A 16,202-nucleotide genomic window follows, 5' to 3' on the forward strand; every position below is an offset into this window, starting at 1 on the left:
AGAAGTGCCAAGGGCCACGACAACTGTACACAGGCAACAGTATCGGAGGAACCGAGATGCTGTGACCCCCATCCATACATCCAGTACATCCATGACATCATTGTGTGGGGGGACACAGCAGAAGAAGTTTTCGAGAAAGGACAGAAGATCATCCAGATTCTCCTCAGGGCTGGTTTTACCATCAAGAAGAGTAAGGTCAAGGGCCCTGCCCAAGAGATCCAGTTCCTAGGGCTGAAATGGCAAATGGACGACACCAGATACCAACAGACGTCATCCACAAGATTGTAGCAATGGCTCCACCCACAAACAAGAAAGAAACCCAAGCTTTTCTGGGAGCCATTGGCTTCTGGAGGATGCACATCCCAGAGTACAGCCAGATGGTGAGCCCTCTTTCCTTTGTGACCCGTAAAAAGAACAATTTCCAGTGGGGTCCTGAACAACAACAAGCTTTCAGGCAGATCAAGCAAGAGATTGCACATGCCGTGGCTCTTGGAGCAGTCAGGACAGGACCAGATGTAAAGAATGTGCTCTACTCTGCAGCTGGAGATAAAGGTCCCTCCTGGAGCCTCTGGCCAAAGGTGCCTGGTGAGACGTGAGGGCGACCACTGGGTTTCTGGAGCCGAAGCTACAGAGGTTCTGAGGCCAATTCCACCCCTGTGGAGAAGGAAATCTTAGCAGCCTATGAAGGCATAGGAGCAGCTTCAGAGGTAATTGGTACCAAAGCACAGCTCTTCTTGGCACCCCAGATGGGACCCCAGCATGCAAAGTGTAACTAGATAAGGGACAAAGGGGGTAGGGTTTATCCATTTTAGGGAAAGGGTGACCAAAAAAGGAAATACTGCAATGCAGCAAACTTTGGCCAATCGGGGAGCGGGGTCTAAGGATACAGACATCAAGGGGATTTTTCATCAAACAACTTCAGGGGACAAACAAGGGAAAAACTACAAGAAATGTTAAGACACAACCGTAAAACTCGAAAGGCTTTGGGTCTGAACTTCTTGACAACTTCATCCAGGGCTTTCATCCTCTGGAGGGTCACACATTTCTTGTTGTCTTCTCCAGCTTTCAGATTCAGCAATGTCCTCACTCCCGACAGACCAGGGTCCCCTTTCCAGAGTAATGGAGGAGCACCGTGATTTTTTAATCCAAAATTCCCAGATTTGAATGAAATGCTCTGGAAAGGCTCTGGAAATCATTTGGTGTTCACAGTGAGTCTCTGGTTTCCCATCCCCTGCTTCAGATGTGAAAACATGTCCCTTGCAGTCGGAATGTAAACTCATCAACTCCATTAAACTTGAGCACTATATCCCATCATCCAGATCATCAATGGAGATGTTCACCAGGAATTGCTGATCACTGGCCTCCAGCTGGATGTTGCACTACTGATCACCACCCTGGCCAGCAGATTTCAACCAGCCTGCTGTCTGCTCATCCAGCCCATACTTCATGGGCTTCTCTGTGAGGGAGCCCTGTCTGTGTCCACTAGTACACACATTCATTTTGATTTTAAACAATCAAACAGAAGTGAGTGTTTTAACAGCAGAATTATTTTTCAAAGGGAAATAGAAGGGTAAGAGTTTTTAATTTTAATGATCATGTTTTACATGATACTAATTGACCTCTAGTAGAAATGAGACAGCACCTTAGGAGACAAATCTACATTCTCTATTTATGCCTCTGAATTACAGATATGGCTTTGATGGAACGAGTGCCTTCAAGCTCCACTGGCAGGCACTGTTTGAAAACTATTTGGGTGATTTTTGATAAGAAATGAAAGATGCAACGGCAGGAAGCCATTCAGCCATCCCTGACAAGGGAGGTCCACTGTCAATTGCTGGGAGGGCCCCCACCTGTTTCTTTTAATGGTGCTCCCAAATCCCACCCCTTGGACCTCCCAATCCCATCCTTTTTGGTCCCCTCAGGCATCACCTCCCCAGCATCTGCTCTGTGTCCTACCCAGGATCCCCAAACATCCTCCCATTGATCATTCCCAAAGCTTTTCTTTCCATCCTTCCCCTCAGACCTTTGCCTTTCACCCAGAACACTGTCCTGGTACCTCCCAAGACCATTCCTTGCCTCCCTCTCCACTCCCAACCATCTCCCAGTGCCCTCGTTTTTGTCCTCCTCCATCATCCTCCTCCTGTCCCCACCAAGCCTCTCCCTTGCAGTCCCCATGTCCCTACACTTGAATTCCTTTCCCCTCCCCTGCATCCCACACAGGGCCCCTTCAACACCCCAATCCCAGTCCCGTGGGCTCCCCAGTTCCCCCCAGTTCAGCATCTTTGGGTCCCCCCCAACCTCCCCCCACCCTCCTGCAGGCCCTGAATTCCCCTGGGTCTCCTTGTCTCCATCCCCACCCTGGGCCCTGCAGGAACAGGGATCCCAGGGGAAACTGGGTGGAGTGGGAGCGGGGGGAGCAGAAGGGATTTTCCCCCTCAGATGGGGGCAGCCCTGGGCTGGGGGGGCTGGGGACACCTGTGTCCCTCCCCCAGCCCCACAGGGACCAATCCTGAGCAACCCTTTGCTCTCCTTGTCCAGGCACTCTTGGCAGGAACCCAAAATGATCTGCGGGAGGTGAGTGGGCCGGGGGGGACTGGAGGGCATCCAGTCTGGGAACTGGGAGACACTTTGGTCCCCCCATCCCTCGCTGGCACCAGGGGCATCCCAGAGACCAGCCAGGGCTCCTGGTCTCTCTCCAGCTGCATTTAGTGGACGTTGGGATCCTGAAGATGGTTCAGGTGGGTACCAGGAGTTCTGCCTGAGTCGGGTCCTCCCCTCACATGGCCATGACACTCCCGGCCATGCCAGTCTGCCCCAGTATACCCCAGTGCACCTTCCCCAAGGATCCCATTTCTTCCCCCAGGCTCCCAATACATCCCACTGCACCCAGTGTGTCTCTGAGCCTGTCTTTGTCCCCAGCCCCTGTGGTGGAGAAGGTGGTGGGTCCTGTTGGTGAGAAAGGCGTGGCTGCATCCCTGGATGGCTGAGGTGAGCAGTGCCTGCAGGGAGAGGGGTCAGGACAAGGCCCCTCTCGTGTTGCAGTGGACTTTGGGGGTGACGTTTGGGGCTCTGTCTTTCAGGACTGGTGGTGACACCCGTGCCCTGTCCCCCTCCAGTGGCATGAGGAGATGATCATCCCTGGAAGAAGCCCCTGATTTCCCTCAGAGCCCAGGGGCATTTCCCCTGAATGATCAATAAATCCCTTCAGCAAAGCTACTCTGCTTGATCTTGTGTGTGTGTTCCCATCTCCATGGGTGTGTTCCCATCTCCATGGGTGTGTTCCCATCTCCATGGGTGTGTTCCCATCTCCATGGGTGTGTTCCCATCTCCATGGGTGTGTGTTCCCATCTCTGTGTGTGTGTTCCCATCTCCATGTGTGTGTTCCCATCTCCATGGGTGTGTTCCCATCTCCGTGCCTGCATTCCCATGTCCCTGTCCCCTCCTTCTCCAGCCCCTGCACACCCAGTGCCTCTCTGGCCGCTCCCCTGCCATGAGCAGAGAGGCTCAGGGGGCTCCTGGGGGTCTCTGCACACGAGATCCCCTTCACCCCCTCCATGTGCATCCTGAGCAGTGCAGGTTGGGGCATCGTGGAATGTCCCTGCTGGGGGCTGGGACAGGCAAGGGGCACACGGGGCAACCCCTGGAGCACCTGGATCTCCCCTGTGCTCTGGGAGGGATGGGAAAGGGGATCAAAGGAGCCAGCGGGTGTCAAATGCCCCCAGATCTCAAGGGCCAGGCTCGGGGCTGAAGGGATGGAGAGCAGCCCTGCATCCAAGGCCATGGGGATAGTGGGGGATGAAAAGCAGGATGGGAGCCAGCAATGGCAGCTCACAGCCCACAACCCCCCGTGTCCTGGGCTCATCCCAGAGCGTGGGCAGCAGGGCAGGGGGGTTCTGCCCCTCTGCTCCGCTCAGCTGAGACCCCCCTGCAGTGCTGCCTCCAGCTCTGGGGCTGCCTCAGGGTGTGGTTTTCTGTTGAGGAGGAAAAGGCAGGACTGAGTCAGGTCAGACTCTATTGGCAAAATGTGTCTCTCTTTTTAGGAAGACGTCTCTGCATCCCCCTCCCCTGAGCTCTGGGTTTTGCTGGCTGATGGGGGCTTTGAGAGCAGGGACCCTGTGACAGGCTCCCGAGGAATCCTCCTTGCTGTGAGAGGCAGCTCGGGACACGGGGTGATCCGAGATTAAATGTGCCTGTGACACATCAAAGCGTTTCCAGCCCTGCTGTTCACAGTTTGCCCAACTGCAGAGCAGAGCTGAGGGGATTTGCTGTAGTTTTGTTACAGTTTCACTTGGCACATTTAGGAGTTAATTTGGATGGGTGAAATCCCTGACGTTTCTGATGTTCTCCAAGTGAAATCTCGTGGGTCCTGGGAGGCAAAGGGATGGTCTCAGTGCAGAGAGAAGAACTACGCTGGCCATCACTCCTGTTCTCAGCCACCCCTCGCTGGCAGCTTGGAGCTGAGGGAGGATCACACTAAGGAGCTCCCTTAAAAAGAGACAGGGCCTTTCTGGGAGCAGAGGAATCTGGGCTCAAAGGGCAGATTGACAGACTCCTTGTCTTTTCTCAGGGTGCCTGATTAGGATCTCCTCTTTCTTCTCCCAGACTGCTACACAGAGGGATCAATGCAGCTGCCCAGAGCATTTCTATGGCTCTACCACTGAGGTGTCCTCTCCATGGGGATCCCAGACAGCACAGAGATACTATGGCAGAGCTGTGCCTTTCTGGAGGACACCCTGCAGGGCACCCGGGGAAGCAGCTGAATGTCCTGAAGTTGCCTGGAGGGCACTTGGGCATTTTGCTCCCACAGACACATCCCCACAGCAGCACCCAAAGGGTTTGTGTCTGGACAGGAACCTGCCACCCCAAAGCCCCTGCACTGCCTGAGAAAAGCCAATGGTGAGAAGAAGAACAGCCCAGACAACAGGGGATGGCAGGGAAATGCCACAATGCGGCTGCCAAGGGAGGAGGGACACCCAGAGAGAGATGGAAATGGGGGCCTTGTCCTTGCCTGGGCTCTGGCTGCTGCAGGGCAATGCACAGCCCAGGGGCCATGGCCTGAGGGCACAGGCTCTGCTTAGGCTGGGAAAGGAGCCCAGGGAGGAGCTGCTCAGGGAAGGGATCTGTGCCACAGGGACAGCAGGGAGGGGCCCCCATCCCCCTGCCCAGCACTTGTGGCAGCAGCTCCCTGTCCCTGCCTGCCTGTCTCTGGGTGAGGAGCTGTTCCTGCCAGCAGCCCCTCCCTGTGCCCAGCTCAGCTCCCTGCCAGTGCTGCCAGAGCCGTCCCCAGCCCAGTGCCCAGGGGCAGCTCTGCCTGGGCAGGGGCTGCAGAGCAGATCCCAGACAGCCTGCGGTGGCTGGGAAGGGGGAGGTGTTCTGGGGGGATGTGCTTCCTGAGAAGGGCCCCTGGAAATGGAGGAGGTGGAGCTGAAGCTGTGAGGAGCCCTGACCCTGCAGCTGAAGGGCCCTGCCCTGCCCTACCCTGCCCTGAGGGGTCACTCCTTCCCCCCACCCCTTCTCCCCCAGCCCTGTGGCAGCTCCTTGGCCGGGCTGAGAGCTGCTCCTGGCAGGCAGCAGAGTCCCTGCCCCAGCACACAGAGCCCTGGGGGCAGGACCCTGCTCTGCACCACAGCCCTGGGCACCCCTGGCTGCACCCCCACCTTCCCACCCCACAGCCAGCCCTGGCACAGGGAACCTTCTTGCCCTGGGCCTCTGAGGGGGCAGCAGCAAGTCCTGCTCTGCAGCAGCTTCTCCTGCTGCACCCCAGCAAATCCAGCAGAGCCATCCTGACAGCTCCTGCCACTGCTGCCATTTGGCAGCTGGCAGAGGCACTTGCAGGAACTCACCTGCACTGCTCTGCAGCCACAGCCTGATCATGGCAAAGGGCTGGCAAGGTTCCTCCCCTGAGCAGCTCTCCCCTGTCCTCCCACCCCAGGGTCCCTTGAACCTCCTGCTCACTTCTCCTGTCTGCCCTTGCTGCCTGCAGCTCCTGCTCTGCTCTGCCATATGGCCACTTCCCCTGCACTGCAGCAACTGAGAGAGTCCTTCTGAAAGATCCTAGAAGCTGTGGGATGTGGCAGCTTTAGGAGATGCCTTCAGGAAGGGAAGTTGAACTTTCCTGCAGCCAGAGAAATATTCATTCAAATCCCGTGAAGGTTTCTCCCACAGTGAGAGCTCAGTCACCTCCCAGCCCAGGCTGCCTCTCATCTCTCTGCCTTCTCTCCTGTGCCCTGGGTGCTGCAGGCAGTGCCCTCAGCCCTGCTGGGCTGTGCAGAGGAGCTGCTCCTGGGCAGAGCTTGCCAGGAGCTCCCTGTGTGCCAGGAGCCCGGCCCGGCTCAGCAGCACAGCAACAGCCTCAGTGATTCATTTGGCGACCGCGGCAGGACACCTTCTCCACCCGGCTGCGGAATCCCCCGGAGGACGGGACCCCCTTGGGCGCCCTCGGGTAAGTCTTTTTACCCGAAGGGGCTCCCTTCTTTGGTGGCTTCTTGCGGGGGCTGGACAAGAACACTGCCTATTGATAAAAGGTATTTGTATCTGGTTTCTGGTTCTGGTTATTCTGGTTCTGGGTACCCGTGAGTCGAGGCGGGACGCCGTCTCGCAGGGGACACGGGAGAGGACGCTCTCCCAGGGGAATATCCCCTCTAGTCTGGTTTTGTTTGTATTTGGCCAAATATTGTTATTGTGTACCTGATATATCTTGCTTACCTTGAAACATCCAGGAGCACATAGTTAAAGGTATTATCATGCTAAGAGTTGCTGTATGAGAGGTAGTGCTGGAGAGTTAACTATAAGCACATCACTTTGGATAAGACCTAGAATTAAGATTTGTCAGTTTTGCAACTGTTAGTTATATGTATGAGCCTTGTGTAACAGATGTAAGGTTTGCCTCCCCGACAGACAAGGTTGGGTAGAACCAGTGTGCATATTGCAGAAAAGAGGGACACTGGAAGCAAGAATGCCCTGAATTAACAGGTGGAAATACAGGCACAGGAGAGGCTGTTGTTGCTTACAGAGTATTGAGTGAAGGGGGGCCCGGCAGGCCAGTGCTAGGGGGACCTGCTGGTAAAAATTAAGCTAGGGGAAGAAAAAGAAGAATTAGATTTTCTAATTGATACCAGGGCTACATTTTCTGTTTTGAATTAATACCTAAAAGTGATAAATATGTTTAAGTTGTGGGTGCCACTGGCCAATCAGAAAAGCTTTCTTTTGAAACCCCTAAAGTTCAAAATTGGAAAACAAATGGGAGTGCATCAGTTTTTGTATTTACCAAATTTATCCAAACTCGTATTGGGCAGAGACTTACTAGATAATCTGGGAGCTGTAATAGAATTCAAACAAGGTAAAATTGAACTTAAGGTAAAGGAAGAACAATTAATAGCAGCTCTGAGTTTAGCAATGAGCTATGTGGAGCCAAGCCAGGGTAATGCAAATGTCAATCAAATTTTAGATCAGGTATACCCCGGAGTTTGAGCTATTGAAACACCAGGAAAGCCAAAACAGGGCAGCTCCCATTGAAATAGAATTATGGCCAGGAGCAAACCCAGTAGTTAGGAAGCAATATGCACTGAGGCTGGAAGATAGAAGGGGAATTGAGCTAATAATAGACAACTTTTTGGAATTAAGGTTTTGTAGAGTGTGAATCAGATTGCAACACGCCAATTTTACCAGTCAAAAAGACAAATGGAACACATAGGCTGGCTCAGGATTTAAGAGCAGTAAATAAAATAGCTAAAACATACATGCAGCTGCTGCAAACCTATATACCTTATTAACAATATTAAAAGAAAGTATAATTTGGTTCACAGTATTAGACTTAAGAGATGCCTTTTTCTGCCTTCCCTTAACACAGGAAAGTCAAAGGATATTTGCCTTCAAGTGGAAAAATCCCACCACAGGAAAGAAAACTCATCTCATTTGGACAGTGTTACCTTAAGAGTTAGAAAATATTCCCACAATTTTGGGAATTAATTAGCTAAAGAATTGGGACAATGGCAGTCACCACCAGGAAAGGGTGTACTTTTATAATATGTGAATGACCTATTGATTGTTACTGAAAAACAAGAAGAATGTGTCCAATGGACAGTAAACCTCTTAAACTTTATGGACCTAATTGAGTATCAAGTCTCTCAACAGAAAGCACTTCCGGTGCAGAAACAAGTGGTGTACCTGGATTACAAAGTATCTGAAGGACAATGATCACTGGGGACAACAAGAAAGGAAACTGTCTGCCAGACACCGAAACCACAGAGAGTGAGAAACCTTCAAGCCTTTCTAGGAATGACAGGTTGGTGTTGTTTATAGATATATCAGTATGGGCTAATTGCAAAGCCTTTATATGACCTGCTGAAAATGACTAAGGGCAACCTCATCTGGACTCCCGAAGCAAGTGGAGCCTTCAAACAACTGAGATGAGAACTCATGAGGACCCCGGCGTTGGGATTGCCTGACGTAACGAAGCCCTTTTGTTTGTTCTCGCATGAACGACAAGGAATGGCTCTGGGGGTCCTGGCTCAGCAACAAGGGCCATACAAAAGAACAGTAGTCTACTTCTCCAAGCAATTGGATGAAGTAAGCAAATGATGACCCACCTGCCTAAGGGCAGTAGAACAATGATCATAAATCTAGAAGAAGCCAGGAAATGTACAATGGGACAGAAAATGACTGTGTTAGTGTCCCACACAGTATCTACAGTACTGGAACAGAAAGGAAATCATTGACTGTCACCCTCCCAATTTCTGAAATATCGGGTAATCCTGGCTGAATCAGATGACATAACCATTCAGGTGACTAACACTGTTAACCCAGCTTCATTCCTAGGAGGAAGAATCTCGGCTGCACCTGTCATGCAGGACTGCCTGGAAACCATTGAACAGTGCACTCCAGCTGCCTGGACCTTAAAGAAGAACCACCCCTGGATGCAGAAGACTGGTTTACTGATGGCAGCAGTTTCATAAGACAAGGTGTGAGGATGGCTGGGTATGCTGCGACCACCACTACTGAGGTAATCAAATCAAATCCTTTGCCCGCAGGAACCTCAGTCCAGAAAGCAGAACTGATGGCTCTCTTTCGAGCTTTAGGATTGGCAGAAGGAAAACAAATTAACACCTGGACTGACTCCAAATATACCTTTGACATAGTTCATGCTCATGGAGCAATTTGGAAAAAAGAGGACTTTTAACTCTTCAAGGAAAAGTTGTGGAATATACTGAAGAAACTCTATGATTATTAGAAGCAGTACAACTCCCCTCTCAAGTGGCAATTATGCACTGCCAAGGACACCTGAAAGGTAACACTGTCCTGGAAATAAGAAACAGAAAAGCTGATGCAGAAGCTGAATTAGCTGCTGCAAGAAGTAAAGAACTATCAGTAACCGCTTTAGTGCTAGAAGAACTAGACACAGATCAACAGGTAGAATGTCAAGAAACAGATTATAAGTGGATACATGAAAATGAAGGTAAGGTGTTAGACAATGGGTGAGGTTAACTAAAAACAGGTCAGTTAATACTATTAGAGAAATTAGTGTGGTAATTTGTAAAAGTAAAACATGATAAAACTTATTGGGGCTTAGACTCACTCTATTAGCATTTAAGGACTAGAGTAGCAGGACCAAATTTATTTATCACAATAGAGCAAGTCACATCTCAATGTGGACTTTGTCTGAAATACTGGAACAAAAATACAACAAGGGGCAATAAACAAAAGGCATTTCCCAGGTGAAATCTGGCAAATTAATTTCTCTGAGCTCCCAAGAAAAGGGGGGGGTCCTGTTATCTCTTAGTTTTGACTGACACATTTTCTGGATGGCCTGAAGCTTTCCCATGTAGAAAAAAAAATGAATCAAAAGGAGTGGTTAAAGTCTTATTGAATGAGATTATACCATGGTTTGGAATGCCTAAGAGCATCTCTTCAGATAGAGGTTCACACTTTTGTGCATGAATTGTACAAGCAATAAGTAAAGCACTAAAAATCAATTGGCAACTGCATATGCCCTATAGACTCCCAAGCAAATGGGCAAGTAGAAAAGATGAATCTAAAATATGTCAAGAAACAAATTTTCATTGGTATCAAGCTTTACCTATTGCTTTAATCAGGCTAAGGGTCGAACCAAGATCAAAAAAGAAACTGAGATAATTTGAAATTCTATTTGGCAGACCCTATATGATGCAAACTGTGAATAGTGAAGCTGTAGATCAAATTGGTAATCAATATGTGTATGATCATGTTATGGCTGTAGGAAAACAATTGCAGAAAAATGCTACAGTGGTGTTAGAACAGCAACCCAAGCAGCCTGACTGTAAGTTACATCCATTCAACCCTGGTGATCGGGTATATGTTAAGAATCTTTCAGGAGATCCACTACGGGAGAAGTGGGATGGACCCCAGCAGGTGCTGATGACCACCTCCACACGATCTGGGTGAAAGAGAAACCCACGTGGATCCACTGCTCTCGAGTCAAGAGAGTTCCAGAGGAAGCATGGACCTGGGGAGAGGAATCATCTACTATCAAGCCTCCTCAATGCTGATCTTTGGACTGATAAGTACATTGGTGTTAAATCAAACTCTTGCCCCAAAATTATTATGGTCTCAGGCCTATAATGGGAATTCTAGTCTATGATTTGCTATAAATACAGATATTCTGAATTCATCTGAACTGAACCAATACAATGCATCTGTTATAGTCCTCCAAGGAACAAGGGTACTGAATAATTGGTAAAATCCTGGTACCCCATACGATGCAAGTGTTTTAATAGGCACAGATTAGATGGTCACCCAGAACTGACGTTACTGTGAAATGTAATTAGTGGCTGATCAGTGTTGGCACACCTTCACTCTAGATAAATCAGTTTCTGTGATGTGTCAGCGGACATTCAGGGAAGGAAAAATAACCAGGAGATTTCCAACCAGCAAATCTCCTACCACCCCATTGACTAAGAACACCACCAGTTTTACAACTCCTTCTTTAGCCTGTGAGAGTGTCCACAATTTAACTTACGCTGGACCTTACATGATTAGACACTCAAATGAGCAGAAGCTGTTGTTAGATCCCACATATTCACTGAAGAGGGTTCGAATAAACCTTCAAGTAAACATATCAAACATACAAAAAGATTGTCAGCCCTGTATTCAACAAAGCCTTAAAGGCTGGCATGCATAGATGATGGCCAGATCCCCTCGTACCAGAATTCAAAGAGATGTAACCGGATAGTTTGGCACAGGATTAAGTGTATTAAACACCATAGATCAAAAGGTATTAGTGAATAAACTAAGTGCTGTCACATCTGATCTAGGAAAATTCAAAGTCCCTTTAAGATCATCTTTGCTCACTTTGGCAGAAACACAGTCATTGGCAGTTAAATTGTTAACATTAGCAGCTAACCACACTGCAAAAGATTTCGCCAAAATTATTGACTATGCTGGTGCCATCCATAAAAGGTTTGCACTTGCAATACAATGTCTCCAAACTCAACAGTGGGTACAATCTGTAGCTGCAAGAATATTAAGGAAAGGAACCTCAGGAATATTACCACAAGAAGTAAGAGAAATAATAGCTAGAAACAGTTCCACTACACAATTTGAGAAAGATTACCAAGCGTGGTGGCAGTTAGTAAATTTTACTTACAACCCTCAACATGAACAAATTGAAGCTTATGTACTCACTATCAGTGCAGCTAAAGAAAAGACCATCTTTCCTATCCTGACATTAGGAGCCATACACCAAAATGTAATTGTCAGACCCATAGACCATAATGTCTGGGCAAGTTATAATCACACCAAGAAAAAGTGACAATCAGTCAGTACTGAGGCATGTATTCCTAAAGGACAATTAGGATATATCTGTGAAAATGCTGTCGTAAGAAATGAAGATTTATGCTTAGATGCTGAAGATAGTGTGTGTACCTTTGAAATGCTTCCCCATGCTAAAACCCAATCACAAGTCTACTACGTAGGAAATGGATATGCATGTGTTAGAATCTTCTGTTTTAATTTTACCATAGATATTTGTCATGAAGTAGTGAGTGGTACTAATTTTTTTGTTTTACTAAAATAATAGGCTGTGACTTTGATTATATCATTCTAGTGACTACCAGACAACTGATTGAAGCTGATTATACAACGTATCACGATGTGCTGAAATTGCAGATAGGAATGAACACTAATCTTTTAAAACAATGCTTAAACATCCTGATATAGAAAAACTGGTCCAGGAAGTAAACGGAACGACTAAATGAATGCTCTGGCAGGTGGAACACGACACTGAAAACATAAAAACCATTTTAACCAAAGTAGAAAAAGTGGGAGAGCATGACTGGTGGGACATCTTTACAGGATACTCCCTTACAGCATCACAAGTGTTCCACTATTTGATACATCCAATATTGGTATTAGGAGCTAGCATGATTCCACTACTGGTCCTAATTGTTTGGCTATGGTACAAATCAAGCATCATGGTTAGAAGGATGCAGATAATGTGGGCTGTGATGAATACCTATCAAAATCCATTAGAACTTGATGAAAGAATTCGTAAATTCTAAACAAAAAGGGGGGAATGAAACAGGAGGCTAGGCCCAAAAGAGTTAACTAAGAAATTTGGGCCTGCTAACAAGCTACCAACATCCAAAACGATCTGTGCTCGTTCTGTTCTACTTACTGGACCAAAGCTTAAGAGTATAGTACAAGAACATGTAATAGACTTAGAAGCAATAAATTAGAAATACAGCAGGATCAGGTAGACATTTGAATAGAAGAAATAGGCTTGGAGCCAGGGCCTTTTCCAAGCTTCAGTGAGCGGGTCAAGAACAATGGAAAAGAAGAAGGGTCAAGCTGAGGAAGATGAGTTAGAGACCCCTGCCCTATGGATGAAGATAGGAACGACCCCTCGAAATGGGGAGCCAAGAGAAGCACCGCCCCAAGCTCCGCCTATACTCCACCTATTATTAATATGTATTGATAGATGTTGTAGTCGTTTGAATATGCATTTAATCACATCTGAAAATTGTATAAAAGTGCTGATTTTCTGAGGAGCCGGTGAGCAAGTTTGTCCAGCGCGAGCTGGCTTGCTCCCAACGTTGAATAAACAAATACCTTGCTGCTTAAAGATAAAAAGGTCTCTGAGCAGTTTCTTGGACCGATTTTTCGGATTCATCAGGCAGCACTTCTGCCATTCAGAGATCGCTCCAAGTGTCCCTGGGGCTCCAGGGGACTCTGCTGGGACACAGCTAAAGGAAATAATGATGATCCTTCTCTCAGCTGGGCACAGACACTTCTTTCAGCAGGGTCATTTCTCCAAACAGACACTGAGTTAAATTCAAGATTCCCCTTTTCCTGTCCCATCATTAGACAGGAAACCCAGACAGTGCCCAGGAGGGATCTCCTTCACCTGCACTGAGGGAAGGGACTCAGCTGAGTCAACAGAGGTGTCTCATTGTGGCTCTGCAGACCTGGGGCCAGAAGGACACTCAGCTCCCTCCACAGCTCCCATGGGGTGGGATTCCTCCTGCCCCAGGTCAGTGGGCCCAAAACAGGCACCTGCAGGTGACTCCTGTTGGGGCAGATGACACTGCAGAGATAAGAAATTATCTTAGCCAGAAACCATGGAATTGAAACACAGACAAGGAAAGCTTGTTTACATATACCACCTGATATTTTTATACTATCTTTTAATTAAGCAGACTTGCTGTCTCCACGAAAATCCTTTTACCACCTTGTTTACCCCATCTCCTGTTGTAATTGTGATAAAGAAATATCTGTTTATCTGTTTGAAGAAAAATATCTCCCTGTGCTTCCTGGACCCTCAACCTCAAATGTGAATACAATGTATGTCCCCCCTTCCCTGAACCCTATATATAGCTAGAGTTGTGTCAAATTCAGCTTTGTACCCACAAAGTGGATCGTGCAATTATTTAAACTGTCTTAGACTCCTTGTCCCACCTCCCGTGGGAATGAATGAAGACCAAAGCCAGGAGTCACCTGCTGGGACACAAAGCCCTGGTCACTTCTGAGGGGCCAGAGGTGACCGAGATTCCTGCTGGGAACTGCAGGCTCCAATGGAGCAGTTCCTAGGGACAGGGCAGCAGCTGTGGGATCTTCTTGGAGGCTGCTGGGACATTGCTTTGGCCAACTTCAGTGGCAGAAGGTGCCCACATGTATGACAGGGGAACCTGTCACTGTTCCTTCTGTCCAGGGCAGCCCACAGAGGTGCTCAGCTGACCAAATGCAGGGAGGGAGGTCTCTCTCCTGTTCTTTATCAGGGTATTTTCTACACATCCTTAGGGTACAATGGCAGTTGTCTCATGGACATCCCTTCATTACTGAACAAAATTCAGGGCAGCTGAACCTGAATTTCGTACCCAAACAGGGACCTGTAGTGCCAGGGGAGGTGCCAGGGCTCTGCAGCACAAGTGCAGCAGCTGCCATGGACAGCACAGGGCCTGTGCAGGGACCCCATCCCCATTCCCAGCAGTTGTGTGACAGGCACCACCCAGGGCTCCTCAGACACATTGGGTGCCTTTGGGGCAGGGAGTGAATCCCAGCCCTGCAGGGACATAAGGTCTGGCCCTTCTCTATCCAGCTGGTGCTGGGCAGTTCCTGAATACAAAGCTGTGGTGGTTTGGGCGAGGCCTTCCTTGGTGACCAGTTTGTAACCAAGGAAGGGTCCAGATTTACCCAGTATTCCCTACGATTTTTACGTAAGCCAGACTATAAGAAGAAAGGAGGAGAGGCCTTCGCTCTCTTTCCTTCCAGCGGCTTGGAGGTGCAGGTTCCCTGCTGTTGATCTGCCGTGTTGGGAGCGAGGCCTGGTTAGGCCTTGCCGACCTTGGGAGACAGAGGTTGCCGGCGATCGTTCTGGAGCAACTCTCGGTTGTCCCAGGAGAGTAGTGAGCTATTTTCTTTGCTAACTCTTTTAGTTGTTAGATATTGGGTCACTAATTGGGATATCTATATATTTTATTTTAGTTTTGTTCCTTTTTTCCCTTCCCCCTTCCCTTTCCCTTGTGAAATTGTATATTTTAATTGTGTATAAGTGTAAATATATTTATATATCTCACTTTGGTTGTCTCTCTCTCGTTTCTTAGTATTTTTTTCTCCCTCTTCTCCCTGAGGTTTGGGGGGGGACACTTCTGTTGGTAAGGTTTGGAGACTTGGCAGGGAGCCAGCTTCAAACCATATCAAAAGCACATCCCAGCAGGGTCTCCACTCCTGTGCATTCCCTTTTTGTGTGGTTTAACCCCAGTGAGCAGCCAAGTGCCACAGAACTGCTCCCTCAGTCCCCCGACCTCCCCCTGCACTGACAGGGGAAGGAGAATCAAGAAAAGGCAAAACCTGTGGGTTAAGAAAAATGTAATAACTGAAACAAAGTAAAGTATGAAAATAACAGTAAGTGTAGTAACTGTAATAATAACTGTATTGAAAAGGGAGACAAAAGAAAGAGAGAGAGGAATAAAACCCCAGAGGAACAAGTGATGCTCAGCATGATTGCTCACACACACTGCCCAGTGCCCCACACCCCAAGCAGTGATCTGCCCCTCCTGCACAACCCCTCCTCATGTATCCACTGGGAATGATGTTCTGTGGTGTGGAATATCCCTTTGGAATGTCCAGGTCGGCTGTCCTGGCCCTGCTCCCTCCCAGCTTCTTGTGCACCTGGCAGAGCACAGGAAGCTGGAAAGTCCTTGATTAGGGTAAGCACAACCAAACCATCAGTGTGTGATCAACGTTGTTCTCTCATGGAATCCAAACCACAGCCCTGCACCAGCTACTAGGAAGAAAATTAACTCTCTACTTAGGAAGAAAATTAACTCTATCTCAGCATTAATCTGTAGTTAATCTATAGGAAGATTAACTCTATCTCCTAGGAAGAACAGCCAAGACAAGGCTGGTGTCCACCCCTTGTTCCACACCATTTACACCATGTCAGATCCCACACTTTCCAATACATTCCACCATCACCTTTCCTATCATTTGATATAAACCCACAGATCTCATTGCTTAGTCTATGAAAGTCTGTTGAGTTCATTTAGTCCAGGATTTTAGGCTCCATCTGCCAAAATACTCTTTCAGGGCAGGAAAAATGCTGTCTACTGTGGGATTGTTGCCTGTTGCAGCCAGTTCTTGTTCCATCACCACTGTGCTTGTCTGGTCTCCTCCAAGCTCATTGTTCATTTCTCTCAGTGATTTTCACTGTAATACCCCTGACACGGCAA

The sequence above is a fragment of the Manacus candei genome, unplaced genomic scaffold (genome assembly GCF_025592945.1).
Source record: "Manacus candei isolate 608988 ecotype Guabito, Panama unplaced genomic scaffold, ASM2559294v1 h1tg000118l, whole genome shotgun sequence".
In the NCBI taxonomy this organism is placed as follows: domain Eukaryota; kingdom Metazoa; phylum Chordata; class Aves; order Passeriformes; family Pipridae; genus Manacus; species Manacus candei.